Here is a 21,039-nt window from a genome sequence, read left to right as displayed (position 1 = left end):
TTGCTTGTCCACCTCTGGAACGCCTTTTCTTCAATCGTCCACGAGCAACAATGGCGTTTGGGATCACCGTGCTGTGTGCGCTGCAGTCACTTGGTGCGGAGAACATACAGCCCCAAATAAAGTGTTTTAACCACCAAAATTGTTATTGTAGAGGCCCAGAGTAATTTCAGATTTGGTGCAGTGCGGGAGAGATTGCACACCTGCACGTTTTTAAGTGAGCACCACAGCTCTACAGTAGTCTTTACGGATAGATCGAAACAAGGGACTCCGTTGGCTGCTCATTTGTTTGCCCTGATCGTGTCCTCAAGCTCACTTTGCCTCGAGACATTGCTGTCTTCGACCCCGAATTATCTGCCATCTTTCGGTCAATAGAGCAGATGAGATATTCTTTAAGTGCTAAATTCCCTGTCCTTTCGGATTCTCTGAGTGGCCTTCGCTCTCTACAAAGCCTGTAGTAGCAGATAAAGTAGTCCAACATATACAGGACACCATCTTCGAACTACATCGGCTGTTGAAGGAGGTGTCTTTCTGTGGGTAGCAGGGCACATGGGTGCTCCGAAGACTGGAAGGGCAGATGTAGCAGCCAAGGAGGCGTGTCGTGATCCTCAGGTATTTTAGTGTGCCATCTCTCTGTACGCTTTAGCCTTGCTGTTGAGGTACAGAGTGAGTCAAGCGTCAATGGGAAGATAAGTGGCTGAAAGTGGCTGATAATAAGCATCGTCTAGTAAAATCCACTGCTAGGCCGTGGTGTACCAGTTATCAAGAGGGGATGAGGTTCTTCTTACTCGTCTTCGCTTAGGTCACAGTCCTCTGACTCATGGCTTCTTGATCCGGCGCGACGACGCTTCACTGTGGGATTCGTCCAAACTGTTTCCAAAACTTTTAGCTACACGTTCTTAGTGTGTTAACTGGGTGAATGGCTCACCCATGGTTTTTATAACTGCTCAGTCGCTCACATATACCCGCGCCTTCGTATTAGGTCCTCTGTCTGTTTTCTTCCTTTTACCGTTTCTCCTTTGTTTTACGTCTTGAGATATGTAGTTCTTGTGTGGTTCTACGTGTGTGAGTGAGTGATTAAGTTTGCCAACGTTTTCAGCCCTTTTAAATGTATCCGTTTCTTTTATTTTTGTAATGGAGCTGTTAGTCTCGCAATTGAGCGTTCGTAGACCCCAAAAACAACAAAGATGACTTTGTTTTAATGATTGCCATCCGAGTTCGTGTGTCATATCTGTGGCACTCCCTCCCCTTTTACACGATAATACGAAGCGATCTGCACTTCTTGGAACTTTCCCGATGTCCTCCTTCAATACTATCTTATGCTGATCCCCTCCACTGCACTCTAATACTCAAGAAGAGGATAGAGCAGCGTATTAAGGACAGTTTGTTGGGTAGAAATGTTGCATTTTCTAAGTGTTCTGCCAATAAACCTCAGTTTTTTGTTCACTTTCCCCATTAAATTATCAATGTGATTCTTCCAAATTAAGTTATTCGTTACTATAATCCTAAAGTATTCAGTTAAATTCACATCCTTTAGATTTGGGTAATTTATTGTGTATCTGACAGTTAGTGGATTCCTTATAACTCTAATGTGGGTGCCTTACACGTTGCTTTATGTAGTAAAAATTCGTGGTAAGGTTATATGGGACCAAACTGCTGAGGTCATCAGTCCATAGCCTTACACACTAATTAAACTAACGTAAATTAACTTAGGCTAAGGACAACACATACACCCATGTCCGAAGGTATGTGGAATCGATTACTTCTTTACGTACCATACAGATGTCTTGTCTACATCATTTTGCATTTGGGTTTGGTCCTGAGACTACTTTTCAAGACAATAAATGACAGTATCATCGGGAAACTATCTAAAAGGGCTACTCAGAATTACTCCTAAATCTTATATACAGAATAGGACCATCAGAGGATTTACAACATTTCTTGGGGGAAAACGTTGTAATTTCTGCTTTACTCGATGATTTTCCGTCGATTACCACATATTGAGTGCTTTCTGACAGGAAATTACGAATTCAGTCCCACAACTGAGACGATATTCCGTATGCAAGCAATTTGATTACAAGCTACTTATGAGGAAGGCTATCAAAAGCTTTTTGAAAATCCAGAATTATGGACTCAGTTTTAGATACGCTTGCAACAGCACTCATTACTTCGTGCGAATAAAGAACAGGTTGTGCTGGTTGTGTTTAACAAGAAAGACATTTTCTGAAACCGGACTGACTATGCCTCAATACAATGCCTTCGACGCAAGTCATGATGTTCAAACACAGTATATGTTCCAAAATTCTACTGCAAGACGATGCTTGTGATATGGATCTGTCATTTAGCGGATTACTTTTATTTCCTTTTCTTGAATACAGGTGTAACCTGTACAGCTTTCCAGTCCTCATGTACGAATCTTTCGACGAGTCAGCGGCTGAAAATTTGCAAATTTGTGGCAAGGTCTTACGGGACCAAATTGATGAGATCATCGGTCCCTAAGCTTACCCACTACTTAATCTAATTTAAACTAACTTATGCTAAGGACAACATACACACCCATGCCTGAGGGAGGACTCGAACCTCCGACGGGGGAAGCCGCGCGGACCGTAACAGGACGATTGGGACAACGCGGCTGCCCAGCGCGGTGTCCGTGGTTGTATATGGTTGCAAAGTATGTGGCTATTTTGTCAACCTATTCTGAACGGAACATAACTGGACCACAATCTGGACCAAAGGTCTTGTCTTTCTTAAGACAACACTTGGCTTATGTCTGACTTTCTCATCTTGGTAGTTGTTCTTGATTCGAAATGTGGAGTATTTGCTTCGTGTACTTTCGTGAAGGTATTTCGGAAAACTGTGTCTAGGTGCCTCTGCTTTAGTGTCACTGACATCAGTAACATTACAACTGTTGCGACACAGAGAAGGCATTGTTCGCTCCTTGCCGTTGGTGTACGTAACATACGACCGGATTCTTGTGGTTTTTCTCCTGGATTTCTACACTCCTGGAATGGAAAAAAGAACACATTGACACCGGTGTGTCAGACCCACCATACTTGCTCCGGACACTGCGAGAGGGCTGTACAAGCAATGATCACACGCACGGCACAGCGGACACACCAGGAACCGCGGTGTTGGCCGTCGAATGGCGCTAGCTGCGCAGCATTTGTGCACCGCCGCCGTCAGTGTCAGCCACTTTTCCGTGGCATACGGAGCTCCATCGCAGTCTTTAACTCTGGTAGCATGCCGCGACAGCGTGGACGTGAACCGTATGTGGAGTTGACGGACTTTGAGCGAGGGCGTATAGTGGGCATGCGGGAGGCCGGGTGGACGTACCGCCGAATTGCTCAACACGTGGGGCGTGAGGTCTCCACAGTACATCGATGTTGTCGCCAGTGGTCGGCGGAAGGTGCACGTGCCCGTCGACCTGGGACCGGACCGCAGCGACGCACGGATGCACGCCAAGACCATAGGATCCTACGCAGTGCCGTAGGGGACCGCACCGCCACTTCCCAGCAAATTAGGGACACTGTTGCTCCTGGGGTATCGGCGAGGACCATTCGCAACCGTCTCCATGAAGCTGGGCTACGGTCCCGCACACCGTTAGGCCGTCTTCCGGTCACGCCCCAACCTCGTGCAGCCCGCCTCCAGTGGTGTCGCGACAGGCGTGAATGGAGGGACGAATGGAGACGTGTCGTCTTCAGCGATGAGAGTCGCTTCTGCCTTGGTGCCAATGATGGTCGTATGCGTGTTTGGCGCCGTGCAGGTGAGCGCCACAATCAGGACTGCATACGACCGAGGCACACAGGGCCAACACCCGGCATCATGGTGTGGGGAGCGATCTCCTACACTGGCCGTACACCACTGGTGATCTTCGAGGGGACACTGAATAGTGCACGGTACATCCAAACCGTCATCGAACCCATCGTTCTACCATTCCTAGACCGGCAAGGGAACTTGCTGTTCCAACAGGACAATGCACGTCCGCATGTATCCCGTGCCACCCAACGTGCTCTAGAAGGTGTAAGTCAACTACCCTGGCCAGCAAGATCTCCGGATCTGTCCCCCATTGAGCATGTTTGGGACTGGATGAAGCGTCGTCTCACGCGGTCTGCACGTCCAGCACGAACGCTGGTCCAACTGAGGCGCCAGGTGGAAATGGCATGGCAAGCCGTTCCACAGGACTACATCCAGCATCTCTACGATCGTCTCCATGGGAGAATAGCAGCCTGCATTGCTGCGAAAGGTGGATATACACTGTACTAGTGCCGAAATTGTGCAGGCTCTGTTGCCTGTGTCTATGTACCTGTGGTTCTGTCAGTGTGATCATGTGATGTATCTGACCCCAGGAATGTGTCAATAAAGTTTTCCCTTCCAGGGACAATGAATTCACGGTGTTCTTATTTCAATTTCCAGGAGTGTAGATTAAGTTTCTTCGCCTGAACGGTTAAAATCATGTCGCATTGAAGACCGCGCTAAATTTGGACCTCTCGTAAAACTTCGTCAATCTCCGGAATTTCATATTTTTTAAAATGTGGTATGCCTTTTTCGTTACTTCAGCTCCAGTGCTTCAACTGTTTTGTGTACAATGAATGATCAGTGCCCTCGCTTATTAATTTATATGGTGTATGAGTGTATCTTGTTACGTCAATGCCAATACTTTGTGTCACCAGTGTATGCGACAGTGCTCGAGATTTATGAACTGATGAATATTTCTTCACAAATAACCTTTAACCCTGTAAGTGATAACTGATACAGAAAAGACTTATCACTATATTGTGAAATGTAAATGATTTCCAACAACAATACGATTTATTATTTTAAAAATAGTTTTCTACAAAGAATAATCATATAACAAAAGATAATACTACTAAAAGAATGTATTGGCATTGTACTGTCAGTGAAATTTTTTCCGTCCTATTGTTCTCTATGATGTACGAAGCGACTGAGGTCGGATATAAGCTGAAGTCTGTTCGTTAAAACATTGTGAAAAAGTAGTCGTGTTGTGTGAGGTGCAAGTGATCAGAACTATAACGTACAATTTACTAAATGGAATTTTAGTGTAAGGACCTTCACTTGTAACTAGAGAACATACTATGAATATGGTGTCCTTCGTCACTTTCATCATTACTTACTTGCACGCTTCTGATTACTTCTTCATCTAAGTTTGGTCCGTATCACAGTTTTCCTCATTCAGCCACTTAGTAACATCTTAGTCAACAATTTCTTCTCCTCCTGGAAGATTGTGAAACATGTCAGTGTACAGAGTAATTGGTAATTCCGAACTGACGGGCTCATCTCTGTCACTCACCACTGGATCCAAGTCGCCATCAATGGATTGCCACAATTTTCTACAGCTCTCCATTATGGTAGCGTTCTCCACTTTATGCCATGCTTCGGCATCTTGGAAAACAACATCACGTATGTTAATTGCTTTCCACGCCATCAGCACAGTCTCGATAAAGTCGTTTTCACTTTAGTTCAGCAAGGAGACGAGAAGTGAATGTCGATAATGATATTTAATTGATTCCATAATTCCCAGGTCCATGGGCTGATTTAGGGGTGTGACACTGGTTGGGAGAAAGAGTACTTGCACATGTATACCATCGGACTTTAGAGAAACATCTGAAGGATAACTGGGAGGATTGTCAATTTTAAGAATAGCTTTCAGTGGAAGCTTTTTCTTCTTCAGCTCTTTTCTCACTGCTGGTACAAACGTTTCATCGAACCACGGAGAGAATATTTGTCTCTCCATCCACGCTTTCTTCTGAGCGCAATGCTGCCCTGGTAGTGTATTTTTGTCAGTGTGTTGAAAACAACGTGGATATTGGGATTTTCCAGTCACCATAAGCGGCAGTTTATGACTCCCAATTGCATTACAACACGCCATTAATGTTTCGGGTGGTTTTGTTGCTTGTAACCACGAGCTTCCTTCTCGTTCTTGGCAGCTAATGTTTTTGAAGGAAGCATCTTGTAAAAGTGTCGTGTTTTATCAGCATTATACAAGGTATCAGCAGTTAAATCTTCTTCCTCTATTATCTTCCGGATGTTGCTCACAAACTCATCAGCATCCTTATCGTTATCTGAGCGACCGTCCCCGGTGACTGTCAGCTGCAGAATACCATGTCGTTTTCTCCAGTTTGATAGCCAACCTTCTCTCGTTGCAAACAAGTTACTACCGCCAAGTTGTTTGTTAAATGCACTAGCTTTTGCCTTTATAATCGGGCCACTGACTGGAATTCCTTCATTGCGTCCAGTTCTTTATCCTCACTTTTCGTATAACACTCCGTTTTCCATACTCACACCCCATTTGTGTTGAGTACTGTCCAATAACATCTTCTTTCTTTTTGATGTCATAAATAGTTGCTCGTCAACACTGAACTCAGTAGCAATGGATTTCTCCGAAGAACCGCGATTTAACTTGTCTAAAATTTCAAGTGTCTGCTTGAGGTGTAGTGTAACGTGTTTCCTTTTAGACGACATGATTCCGAACTGTAAAGAAAGCTACAATTTCAAATACAGTATATAAAGCATTGTTTAACTAAGCAATTTTGCGCACGATAATGCATTGTGCATGTGTTTTTGGATGTGCGCCGGGTAACTGAGAGGCCGGACTACTGAGGGCCGCATTAGTCTAGTGTATATGTACATGAATTCCGAATGGGCTGCGCGCGATTTGAAAACTAGTTGCAAAAGCACCTTCTTAGAGAAATGTAAAATTTGAAAACGTACTACACCTACTTAAAATTAATTAAGTAACAAGAGATGAAAACAATGTTAGAACTCGAGCCCCAGGTAACAAGGTACCAATGTGATGGGTTTTGTTGTGTTTGTTTAAAGATGTTGTGTTGGTGTGTACATGTTTTGTAAAACGTATGTGAACCATGGATTTATTTACAAAATATTTTCTTAAAGAATGTACTTTATTTACTAGAGATTCACCAAGAACTTTAACACATTTAATCAGACTGTGTGAGCGTGTAAGTAGTAGCCAATGGGTAACTGATGAAAACAGATTTCTTTCAACAAATGGAAATTTTATTCCTAAAAACCTCACCAAGAAAACTAGTAGAATTTAACAAGTAAATGAAACAACATATCTCGAATCACTTAACTTCTAATAAACTGCGATATCTGACGAAGACCTGGCGCAGCACCCGCAACGCTCTCCCGAATCGTCCGCTGCCAGCCGCTTCGAACGACGCAGTAAAACGCGCCGGTCTCCCGTCTCATGGCGTCGCAGCTCACACCGGCCAGCTGGATGTCGTGGTTTGACTCCCGTTGCTCTCGTGTCGACAGCGAAGCCACTACCTCTTTCTATACGGCGCGGCCCACTGGACTCACGTGGGGACCTCACATGTGCCGACGCTCAAGGCAGACAGGTCATCTTGTGTCTCAGTGCGCGACCGACCAACCAATCGATCCAACCGGCAATGACCGTTGCCAGAGCAACCCGAGCAGACTGGCGGCCTAACGCGCACTCTCAGATGCAGGAACTCAGACCCGAACGGGCGACCACTAGCTGAGTGCTGTTACTGGCGGTGTGGCAAGACTCTCATTTTCTGGCTTTAAAGTGTGATCCAAACGACAGACATACTAGCACTCCGACGACAGACAGACACAAACTGCCACACAAATGCGATCGACAGACAGACCAGCAACTGGTGACGCGAGGCTGACCCAGCCTCACTCCGACTGACCAACTGCCACTGGCGAGCTTATAGCGCCCCTTAAATGCACGTGAACAGGCAACCGTTCCCCTTTCCCACCAGAGAGAGACACCAAAGCTGCGAGTGCCACAGCGGCGCCACTGCCAGAAACGGGGGGCGACTGCTTCACACTACGCGCTGCGGCGCGCTCTTCAAAACAGAAAATTTTACCACGGCTCTGAAAAAGTAGTAGCAAGACTAAGATAACTATTTAAAAGAAAAAAAAATCTCTGATAGTTCTTATATACGTGTTGCTGAGCCCGACTATAATAAATTGTTTAGTATTACGTCATCACTACAAATAATATTGACATTCTGTTTCATTAATTCAGTAAGTGACATTAAAATGTATGCACCAGGTAATTAATATATCACACTTCCCTTAACAACACTGGGGTCGTACATATTTTTTTTTAAGTCACTGATAAATTACTCTGAGAAAAATTAATCTTATGCACCGGCCACAAAAATTATTTCAACAATAAATGGAAAGCAATAGTTTGCTTTAGCTCTACAGTATTACTTTCATTGTGTTAACCGATTTTCGGCCTACCTGGCCATCTTGAGACAGGTAAAAATATTGAATAACACGCAAATGCTTTTCCTATTTTCTCCTTTTGTGTTTGTGTATTGTTCGGCCTTTTTACCGCTTAAAATGCAGTATCACCACACTATCAAAGCTTGCATTTATAGTACATTCCCTCATACTCCTCCATTTTCTAGCATTTATTCGTTTCTGTTTACCTTATTGCTACTGCTTAAGTTCCTTATGTATTCTGTAGTTGCATTATAATTGTTTCGTCTTTCAATTGATTTGTACACTCCTGGAAATTGAAATAAGAACACCGTGAATTCATTGTCCCTGGAAGGGGAAACTTTATTGACACATTCCTGGGGTCAGATACATCACATGATCACACTGAGAGAACCACAGGCACATAGACACAGGCAACAGAGCATGCATAATGTCGGCACTAGTACAGTGTATATCCACCTTTCGCAGCAATGCAGGCTGCTATTCTCCCATGGAGACGATCGTAGAGATGCTGGATGTAGTCCTGTGGAACGGCTTGCCATGCCATTTCCACCTGGCGCCTCAGTTGGACCAGCGTTCGTGCTGGACGTGCAGACCGCGTGAGACGACGCTTCATCCAGTCCCAAACATGCTCAATGGGGGACAGATCCGGAGATCTTGCTGGCCAGGGTAGTTGACTTACACCTTCTAGAGCACGTTGGGTGGCACGGGATACATGCGGACGTGCATTGTCCTGTTGGAACAGCAAGTTCCCTTGCCGGTCTAGGAATGGTAGAACGATGGGTTCGATGACGGTTTGGATGTACCGTGCACTATTCAGTGTCCCCTCGACGATCACCAGTGGTGTACGGCCAGTGTAGGAGATCGCTCCCCACACCATGATGCCGGGTGTTGGCCCTGTGTGCCTCGGTGGTATGCAGTCCTGATTGTGGCGCTCATGTGCACGGCGCCAAACACGCATACGACCATCATTGGCACCAAGGCAGAAGCGACTCTCATCGCTGAAGACGACACGTCTCCATTCGTCCCTCCATTCACGCCTGTCGCGACACCACTGGAGGTGGGCTGCACGATGTTGGGGCGTGAGCGGAAGACGGCCTAACGGTGTGCGGGACCGTAGCCCAGCTTCATGGAGACGGTTGCGAATGGTCCTCGCCGATACCCCAGGAGCAACAGTGTCCCTAATTTGCTGGGAAGTGGCGGTGCGGTCCCCTACGGCACTGCGTAGGATCCTACGGTCTTGGCGTGCATCCGTGCGTCGCTGCGGTCCGGTCCCAGGTCGACGGGCACGTGCACCTTCCGCCGACCACTGGCGACAACATCGATGTACTGTGGAGACCTCACGCCCCACGTGTTGAGCAATTCGGCGGTACGTCCACCCGGCCTCCCGCATGCCCACTATACGCCCTCGCTCAAAGTCCGTCAACTCCACATACGGTTCACGTCCACGCTGTCGCGGCATGCTACCAGTGTTAAAGACTGCGATGGAGCTCCGTATGCCACGGCAAAGTGGCTGACACTGACGGCGGCGGTGCACAAATGCTGCGCAGCTAGCGCCATTCGACGGCCAACACCGCGGTTCCTGGTGTGTCCGCTGTGCCGTGCGTGTGATCATTGCTTGTACAGCCCTCTCGCAGTGTCCGGAGCAAGTATGGTGGGTCCGACACACCGGTGTCAATGTGTTCTTTTTTCCATTTCCAGGAGTGTATATCACTCTGCATGTTTAATACCTCCTGAAGTAGCCTTACCAAGTACTAATTTTATTTTATTTTATTTGTTTTGTTTATTAGTAGAAAATCTTATGTACGCATGCTGTTTCTATTTTGTCTTAAGGTTTTTTGTGTCTTTTCCATTTTTATTTATTTACTTTTCAATTTTTTGCTTTTTCGTTGAATTACCGCCACACTGTCGAAGATCTTACTTACTGTATGTTTCTGCTTCAATGTAGACGTGTAACGTCTCTTCCAATATTGTAACTTCTTTGGTGAAAATCCTCAGTAAATGTCTGAAGATGGCCTTGTAAGACGAAAACCCATTAACACAGTAAAGTAGAACAATTATAATGTTCTTCTGCCAAGAACCGACGGAGGATTCAGTTGATATTATTTCATTTGTGTGAAGTCTAAGATTGTTCTACTGAATGTGATTTTTACTGTTACAACAGAAAAATAATAAATTCATCTGGGTTGTTTTCCTCGGAGTTCAAATACTGTAATATCAGTCCCAAGAATTAATATCTGATTTTTTTCTGCAGTTAGAAATTCTCGCTCCATACGCTTACGTACATAAGGGAGAGAGACCATGAAGATTTCTCACACTGCTGGTGCTGGAGCTGCCGAGGTCTTCCTGGAGTACATTATGCAACGACCAGACACGTGCAGTACCGATGTAATGCTTGTAAAGCTGTTGTGTGACAAAGTATGCCACTGCCGTGTATCGTCATTGCGACAGCTAAAAATTAGGATATGTTTCATAGTGAGTGATACGACTGCATAATTATGTACAGTATACACTCAAGGACTAAGTTTTATTTGAAAAATAATAAAGTTTTGAATTTAATGAAGTACATCCTCTATGTTTAAGAATGTATCCTTCGGTTCAATACAGTACAGTACAATATATCCCCTATGTTTTCAAAATAAACAAAAAACAAAATAAATGAATAAAATAAATGTCAGACATTCAACAATGCGGCACTTCCGCTAATCCAACACCCATATGTGCCAGGAATGGCCGGATTAGCGAGAGTCTAGTGTACACACACCACTACCACCGCCACCAGTCGGCCCGATACTAGTGTGCGGTTTTGCGAGTGAGCTCGCCGCGTTGCTGTATACATAGGGTATTGTTGTATGGTTTGTTGAATCAGACACAATAGAATGCGCTGTTCAAGGGGTTTTTAATTGCAATTAAGGCATGCTTTTGATGGTATTTGTCAGATTTTAAAAAAAATGAGATCGTCACGTAGACAAAGAGATCTTCTTTCGCTTTTTTTACTGAAAAGGAAGAAAGAAGACATAGAATCAAGCGAAAATGAACTAGTATTACCTGGAAGCAATGTCGGTGACTTATTATTGTCGACTCGACGTTTAGCAGATACATCTTTCTGATTATTTTGTTTGTACTTAATTAAATCCATACAAACACGATTAGTCGAGTTTGTAACTTTTTATTGGGTTGAGTTCGTTGATCTTTCGGGCAGTGTGGTGTGGTAGGCTGTGGACTGGACTCTGGATCAGTTTTGCGAAGTTAGTGATTTTTCCCACTAAATTTGGTGGTTTTGAGTACCTGTCTATTATGCAGATTTTGTATCTACTGGCTCGTGTGAATTATGGTGGATTTTAAAAAGATTTGAGTGGTTTATGTTAAAATTATTTTTTAAAATCACTTGATCCATTCTACACACAGCAAAGGGCATTATTTAATTTGGTAACATATAATAGCTCTTAAATTTATATCACTTAAACATTTATAAAACACGAGGTGTTGTTTTCGTTTCCGTGTTGTTTAGTGGCTGTACTCTTTTACACTTGTTTCGTTATGCGGTGTAGCATTAATAAATCTGCAGTTTCATGCACAGTGCGTATCTGTAGTGCCGGTGACAATGTGGTGTTTCTTAAATCACTTGCTGTTGTTTTAGAGCTGAGCATACGTAAAGCAAAGCGACAGTGCACCCAGAGATTTCGTGGAGAATCGCTACGTGATAGTGTAAGACGTATGCGTTGCCGGCGATGGGCGAGGCATGGCAGAATCTCTGACCAGAGTATGTAGTTAGTAGTTGCTTGTCGCTAATCGGCATTAGTATTGTGTAGTCTTCAGTAGTCTACAGTAGTCGACAGTAGTCGGCGCGTGCCTGCGCGTGTCGGCAGTATGCTCTGATCGGGACTTTGGACGATTAGTATTATTGTAGAAGGTAAAGAAGCAGCCTTGCGCATATCTAGTAACGTATATTAACTGTCATTAATTTCTTTTAAAAAGAAATGCCCCCAATAATAATTTTTATAATATAAAGTAATTTTTTTAAGAAAAGCATTCATTCCAATTTAAAGAATATTTCCAATGCATGACCATTCCTTCCAAGAATCAGAAATATAATATACGCCAGCATTGCACGAAGCTGTGCCGAGAAATTTCTACATATGAGCAGATATATACGCAGTTTTTATTGAGGTAAGAATTTTTTTCCTTTTTTTATTCAGAATACAGGGCCGAGGCGCAGCGCTGCTGTCGTCATAAAATTTACCAGGTTACTGAATTTTTTTAAATTATTTCCGGATTTAGGAATTGAATTTTGTGGTTACATTAAATGTGAATGCATTTCTGCACGGAGACTAAAAATGGGAACTTATTTTGTTCAGAGGTTACAATAATTAAAAAAATCATTTAATTATTATTTTTGTGCGGAGGTTACATTTGGTTTCATATTTAAATATTTCTGTGGCGACATCCGGCCAGGATCGTATTTCTTTGTGAATCTTCTGATAAGTAGTCATATATCTGCTCTTATTTACTTAAACGTAGTTTGCATCTGGCGCAACGCATTTACTAATTTGTCACTCTTTCTTTCACACATCATCGGCAATTTGTTGCTCTTTGTTGTAATTGTGTTTGTTGCATTTTTTTGCATCGTCTTTGTTTCATTTGTGCTTAATTCTGATTTGTGAAAAATGCCGCGAAAAACTGTTAACAGTACATCGCGATGTGCAATGAATGAAATAGCCGGTTCGAATAATTTGACCGATCATACTAGCGACTGTTTGTGTAATGATGATAATCCTCAAATTGTAGACAATCAGTGCGTACCGACCACTAATATTGACTTTGATCCTAGTGATGAGCAAATAAATTCAGTAGTGTCGTCTGTTAATTTAACGACAATGAATGACGCAGCACGTTCTGTTACAATGAACGCTGCCTAGCTTGACACACCCGGTTTGCAAAATTTACGTAATGAACAAATAAATTTTTCTAACGAAAATGAACAATGTAGTCAAAGTACGTCAGATTTATTTGATTCCGGTGTAGTGACCAACAGTGCACATCCGTTTGGCTAACCTTTTTGTGAATTACAGAATGACCAAAAGGTTACACAAAACGCGACAAAAGCAGATATGCCATCAAACCACACAGAGAATAGAGTAGGTAATACTGGGTTGGATCAAATTATGGCACTGTTGCTACAACAGAGTGAAAATGTCAAACAAATTAATGAAAGTCTTAAACAGTCGAAAAAAGAACAAGACTACAATCACAAACAACTTAGTGAAAATCTCAACCAACAAATTAATGAAATTAATGAAAAACTAGACAACAATTCCAGACTGCTTAGTGAACAGATTACAGCCGTTGCCGCGCAATGTCATGATACTAAAGAACAATTACGTGAGGGAATTAAGGCTTGTGCTAGGAAAAGTAGTGAAGAAATTAGATCTGTTGCTCAAGAATTGAGGAATACGCAAACAGCTAGAACAGAATCACTTAGAGACGAAATTAGTGCAGTCGGTAAACAATGCTCTGAAAACGCAACACAGTTACGCGACGAGTTGAAATTAATGTCAGCAGAACTTTCGCGCACATTGGATGCAAAGGTAGATGCGAAATTCGACCAAGAGAAGAGTCAAATTGACGAATGTTTTAATGACCACCTACAAAACAGTGAAATGCGTTACCGTAAATTCATACAAGAACAAAATAAAGTAAAACGACAAGTCATGGAAACAATTACCGCACAGAGTCAAGAAGATAAACGTAAATTGTTTACGAAAGCAAAAACATACGTAGACGAAAATATTGCTACAGTATCAGACGAAATTAATACTATCAAGCAATTGAACACCGAATTGCGTGATGAAATTTCCGATCTTAAATCAAAAACAGATACACACACGGTAGACTTTCAGACAGTGACCGACAGACTCGAACAATTAGAACTAATACAGGATTCCGATGTGATCAAAGCAGACGTTAAAAAATTGAACGAAACCACACGTAAAATACAAAAACAAATTAATGCTTGTGACACTAAAAACGATGATCAGCTAAAAATACTGACTGAAAAATATGATGAATTTGTCAGTCGTATTGACGTTATTGAAAGTAATAATGACAGCAAATCAGACGATACTTCACCGATTTCGTTTAATCAAACACCTGAATTCCAAAATTTACAGCAGACGATCAGTGAGATAGATTCGTTCAATAATACATTACGTAGAAAATTGTCGACTTTACAGCAACAGGTGACAGAGATGAAAAATACTTCAGTCAATAACACGTCACAGCATACGGCATGTTCCGAACATTTGTCACACACACACAGCCAGTATAATTCAGGTAATTTCCAGAGAGTACGTGACTTAGATTCAGAACAGTCACAGACAAATAGATTCTCATACAATCCTGAACCTGTTCAAACATTCCGAGACGATAATTTTGTTTACAAGTATTTTTTTATATCCGTGAGAAAATTTAAAGTAATTAAAAATGACAGAACACAGAGTCACGCTTTGGAGTGGATACGACAATTTGCTTTCGTATTTTTATCACTTTGGCCTGTAATGCCGAAACTAGCATTGGACTGGATACAACAACTTGCTTTTGAATTTTCACCGCCATTGCCTGTAACACAGAAACCAAAATTTATTTGTAGCGCGTAATAGACCTCAGGGGATTCATTACGCTTTAATGAATATGTGCCGTAGCGTGCACAGGGCCCCGAGCCGTAGTAGTGCTGTTTCATCTTTAGTTTTCTGGACTGCTGCCTTCTCTTCTGCTATCCTTTATATCTATCAAAACAGCTCTTCAACTATCGATCTATCTAGAATTAAGGATGAGTAAAGAAAACCCGATAAGACAAGTTATACTGAAAGTGACATTTATCATTATACGCTCCCGAAATGAAAAGAAATAACAGCATAATTTTAATACCAGACAAAATTTTAATCATCAGTATGTGTAAAATTATCAGCAACAGCGACCGCATTTTGGTAACAATAGAGGTTTTTCACCACAATAGCAACAAAATCAGCCAGTTAGCATACATAACCAACAATGTAGTGTACAAGGTCAATCAAGCTTTAATGTTTCGCCGCCTACACGTATGGCGTCAGCTCCAACAAATAGTAACGCACAGCAACAAGGGAATCAGTACGTACAGAAAACACAACTATTTCAATTCCTATCGCAATGCACCGTATAGAAATGATTATCATGACAGACGTAAAAGTAATGGGCACAATTTTCAGCGTACGTTTAATAACAGTCGGTCTTACCAACAGCAAAATCATCCGCAACAACATATTATCATGAATGAACCAGACAGTAGATATCATCCCGAACGTGATACGTCAGAAAGAAATAACAGAACAGTACAAATAGTTGAAATGCCACAGCATCCTCCCGAAAATAATAGCACATCAGATAGAATTTGACTAAATACAGTACAGGTTGCATCTTCCAGTAACGCAAGCAATACTTCAGATACACAGAATCTTGTTTACGAAAATGTTATTTGAAACATGCCTTGTTGAGTGCACCACTTTTATCACATCCAGATCTTACTATAAATTTTTCCATTGCCACCGACAGTTCTAACACCGCTTTAGGCGTACACATTTTTCAGGAAATTGAAGAAGATGGTTCTACAGTAATTAAAAACATCGCCTTTGCGAGTCGCATTCTGTCACCTGCTGAACGCAATTATTCTGTTACAGAACTTGAAACATTATGTGTTGTATGGGCATTTACGAGATTTCGGCATTTCCTTTATGGAAGACATACGACCGTTTATACAGACCATAGAGCGATACAGTTTTTACTTTCCGCTAAATTTACACACGACAGATTAAGCAGATGGAAACTTTATTTGCAGGAATTTAATTTTACAATTGTTCACATTCCCGTCACACAAAATATTGTGCCCGCATCTCGTGGTCGTGCGGTAGCGTTCTCGCTTCCCACGCCTGGGTTCCCGGGTTCGATTCACGGCGGGGTCAGGGATTTTCTCTGCCTCGTGATGGCTGGGTGTTGTGTGCTGTCCTTAGGTTAGTTAGGTTTAAGTAGTTCTAAGTTCTAGGGGACTGATGACCATAGATATTAAGTCCCATAGTGCTCAGAGCCATTTTTGAACAAAATATTGTAGCTGACGCACTATCCCGTTCTCTCAGCAACAATCAGCAAGACATCGCAACCGACTTCTGCAAAGCAAATTTCAGCGTCATGTACATTCAACAAGTTGCATTTGAAAATTTCATTTCGTCGTCATTACAAGACATAGCACAAGAGCAGAGTAAAGACAACGTATGGAAAGAAATTAAACAGCTTTGGCAAGACAGGCTAATGTTACCATTAGAAACCATTACACTGTACGCAATAATATTCTGTTTCGCCGCTCTCACCCTGACAGCAACAATTGGTTATTATGCATTCCTGACGAGCTTGTTAACAAATTAATCTGGTATACTCATTTAAGTTACGCACATTACGGAGCCAAAAAATGTTTTCTTATACTGAGACAGAACTGTTATTTTACCAACATGGAGAAACGTATTCGACGAGTTTTAGCTTCATGAAAAATCTGCCAGAAAGCTAAATCAGACACGACTTCACATATACCTCCATTATATCCCATTATACCTGTTAAATTGAGACATATGGCCGCTGTAGATATTTTTGGTCCGATTCCCAGAACTAATAGAGGTTTTTGCTACATCTTTGTCGCTGTTGAACTCACTTCAAAATTTGTTACCTTCACTCCGTTACGCAAAGCTACTGCTAAAACTGTTTCGAAAGCATTTGTAAAACATTTTCTATTTCATGTAGGGCATGTGTTGAAAGTAATTTCCGACAATGGATCACAGTTTCGATCTGCTATATGGACACGTATCTTACGAGGTAGAAACATTTCTCCGATATATATATCCAGGTACCACGCTTCTTCGAACCCTTGTGAACGATTAATGAAAGAAATTGGTAAACTGTGTAGAATATACTGCCATAAAAAGCATATTGATTGGGACACATACATACTCTCATTCCAGGATGTAATTAATTCCATACCAAATGAATCTACTATGCTATCTCCGTCTGTTATACTGAAAAATGTTGAACCACCTAACAAAATTAAAGAATTAGTAACCTTTCCTACATCTCGTCGACTACGATACCATGAAATAATTGACATTGCGCTGAACAACATCAAAAGTGCCGCAGAGCGCCGGAGAAGACAGCATAAACAGGTTTGTACACGCCGTGACTTTCACATTGGACAGAAGATATCAGTACGTACACACTATTTATCCAACAGAGGAAAGAGTAGTTGCAGTAAATTTGAGCTTCTATACGCAGGTCCATATAGAATTCGCAGCATTCCTCACCCCAATGTAGTACACGTCGAAACTTTGAGAACCAGAAGAAGCAAGGGCAATCACCATGTCTCCAACATCAAACCCTTTATTGAATGAACATACTTTATGATTTATCACATTGTAATGCCATTTCCTAATTTTTATGACCACTTATGCAATTATATTTATGTGACTACTTACTGATGATTATCGTATTTTTTCTTGGCAAGTGCCCGGCAAGGTAAGGTTAGCAGGTCGCTTTTCTTGTCGTTACACATCAGACTGTGCATATTTTTCTAGATGAACTTACACATTTTATGACCACTTATGCAATTATATTTATGTGACTACTTAATGATGATTATCGTATTTTTTCTTGGCAAGTGCCCGGCAAGGTAAGGTTAGCAGGGCGCCCTTCTTGTCGTTACACATCAGACTGTGCACATTTTCCATTTTTCATGTATGTATGATTGTTTTCCTGTTTTGTTTGTATGCACTATGAAATATTTAAGATATAACAAACACTAGTTGACTTTCAGATTTTTCCTTATGATATCTCAACATCGTGACTATTTTTATATTTTTTTTTGCTACTACATTATGATACTCTGTGTACATTTTTGCACCTGCACACTGTCTGTGTTTTTGACATATTACGTTTTCTGTCATGCTATGCTGTATGCTCAATTATATCACTAGAAACCAGTTTTTATTTAATAGGTATATGATTTAAATGCAAGACATTAATCATTGTTCATCATTTTCAGAAAGCAATAACGTATAAAAGAAATAAATGAAACAAACCACAGTGGATTACTATGAAATGGAATTTCACCTTCGGAATGAACGAAAGAAGATGCAATACCTCGTCACGAAGAGTAAATGGATCAGAATTAACACGCATTAACAAGAATATACTATACACATCGTAGAATAGCAGTCTTAACTAATTTTTTCTTTCAGAATACGAGGCGATTGATGCAGGCTGTCAGATAGAACTACACGTCTTAGTTTTAGTGATGAAATACGCTAGAAATAAGGAATAGTTGTATAATGAATAATGAAGTGACTTTTTTGCAGATGATAATGAATGATGATGAATAGTAATGCAGAATATTCTAATATGGATAATGAAGTTTTTCTTTACAGGTGATGATAGTAATGATAACGAAGTTTTTCTTTGCAGATATGGATAATGAAGTTTTTCTTTACAGGTGATGATAATAATGGAGTTATGATGATATGGATAATGAATTTTTTCTTTGCAGGTGTTGATAATGAAGTTTTTCTTTGCAGATGAACATAATGATGAAGTTTATATATTTACAGTTAGTTAAGAAATGCTATGTAGTTATTTAGGTATTTGTTGCAGTTCGTTTTGACTGTATGTCTTATGGCGCATGGTATGATGACTGAAGATTTTGGAAAGGACAGCTACAGAAAATATGTATTTAATACACATTTCACTACCTGTTAATTCGAAGTTCACTACTTTTCTGCATAATATGCGTTTCTTCTTTCAGTTTAAAAATTCATTTTGTATTTTTTTGCAAGAGAAATTATTAATGAAATTAATGTACTATAAGCAGTTGGTCATTAAACCGGTGTCATTCATGAATGTGATCACATATACTCTATTTGTTCCATAACCTTGCTACAGCTGACTCATGATGAATGACGTTACACATCTTCATTTGCAGCAATAACTCAAAAGCAAACATTGCTATGCCCCAGTAATTAATTATCGATCTCAACTCAATGCATTGCTAGCACAAGAAAAAAAGTATTACCAGTCCCAAATAGTGCTACCAGTTTAAGAGAGTTCTGAGTAATACTGAATGATGCTTTGTAATAATGCATAAATACTATGCCAATAATTTCTGTAAATAATATTGTATTATACTCTATAAATGCTATGCCAATAATTGACTCTCATTTTGAATGATAACTTCTGAATAATACTAAATAGGGTTTTATAAAAATATAAGAATAATTTGTAACTGGCCAATGAGTGCCAATAATTATTTTAAATATATCATATGTCACTTGAATGCTGAAAAATGTTTTCTACTATTCAATACTTGCTATATGTTTTGTAACTGGCCAATGAGTGCCAATGATTACTATAAGTGAATTATGTTAATAGTATGCCATTCATTAGCTCCTGTTTTGAATGATGACTTCTGATGATTTGTAACTGACCAATGAGTGCCAATGTTCACTGTAATCAGATGATTTATGAACATTATTCTGTAATACTTTATACATGGTAAAGAAATGTCAGTAACTGAGCGATGAGTGCCACCAATTACTCAAATCAGTTGTTAGACTAGTGTAATTCTCAATGAAGACTAGTATGTGACTTAATGTCCTTCACCTTCTGACCTATTACCAGAAATTACTGCAATATCCGTTTTTCCTGTCTATCCTAATGATCATGGAGCACTATATTTGGTTTATGCACTAATTCTACGTTGGTGTACCTTACAAGAACGTGGTGTTGACACGACATGCTGTCCACCACCTTGAGCGATGGAGATGTTATTATGGTCCCACTGTTTGGTGTACCTAATGTACTACCAAAATGATAACATGGAATATTACTACGACATTTCATTGTGTTGGCTACACTGATTAATACTTCAAGGGAAAGAACTTCAGATTGTCTCACTTGGTGTTGTGCTTCTGTAGAAAGATATGGACTTTCAGTGCAGATGTGTGCAACCTAAAGTGCTACAACCATGATGCAATCCTTCCCTTTCCTATCCTAGTTCTTGTAAAATAGTAAAAACAGTATATACAGTGTGTGTGCACTTTTGTCATTTTGTTAACATGATTTGTATTTATTGCATATATATTTGTGATTTCCTGATATATTCTGAACTACAGTGCGTGTGCACTTTATGTCATTTGTTAATATGATTTGTACTCATTGTGTATACATTTTGTCTTTGCTTGATATGTTCTGTACTCAGTGTATGTGCACTATATTTTATTTCATGTTCTGCACTTATATATATGTATATATTCTGTGATTGTAAACTTAGTTAATTAAGAAAAATTTGTTGCTCATGGCAAGTCCAATTGACTCATCATCGCTGCCAAATTTTTACCACCCCAGTGGAGGGTTATGTAAGATGTATGCGTTGCCGGCGATGGGCGAGGCATGGCCGAGTCTCTGACCAGAGAGTAATATGTAGTTAGTTAGTTGTTTGTCGCTAGTCGCCATTAGTCTTGTGTAGTCTTCAGTAGTCTGCAGTAGTCGACAGTAGTCGGCGCATGCCTGCGCGTGTCGGCAGTCTGCTCTGATCGGGACTTTGGACGATGAGTATTATTGTAGAAGGTAAAGAAGCAGCCTTGTGCATATCTAGTAATGTATATTAACTGTCATTAATTTCTTTTAAAAAGAAATGCCCCCAATAATAATTTTTATAATATAAAGTAATTTTTTTAAGAA

The sequence above is a fragment of the Schistocerca cancellata genome, chromosome 1, assembly GCF_023864275.1.
Source record: "Schistocerca cancellata isolate TAMUIC-IGC-003103 chromosome 1, iqSchCanc2.1, whole genome shotgun sequence".
Classification (NCBI taxonomy): domain Eukaryota; kingdom Metazoa; phylum Arthropoda; class Insecta; order Orthoptera; family Acrididae; genus Schistocerca; species Schistocerca cancellata.
This window is presented reverse-complemented; position numbering follows the sequence as displayed.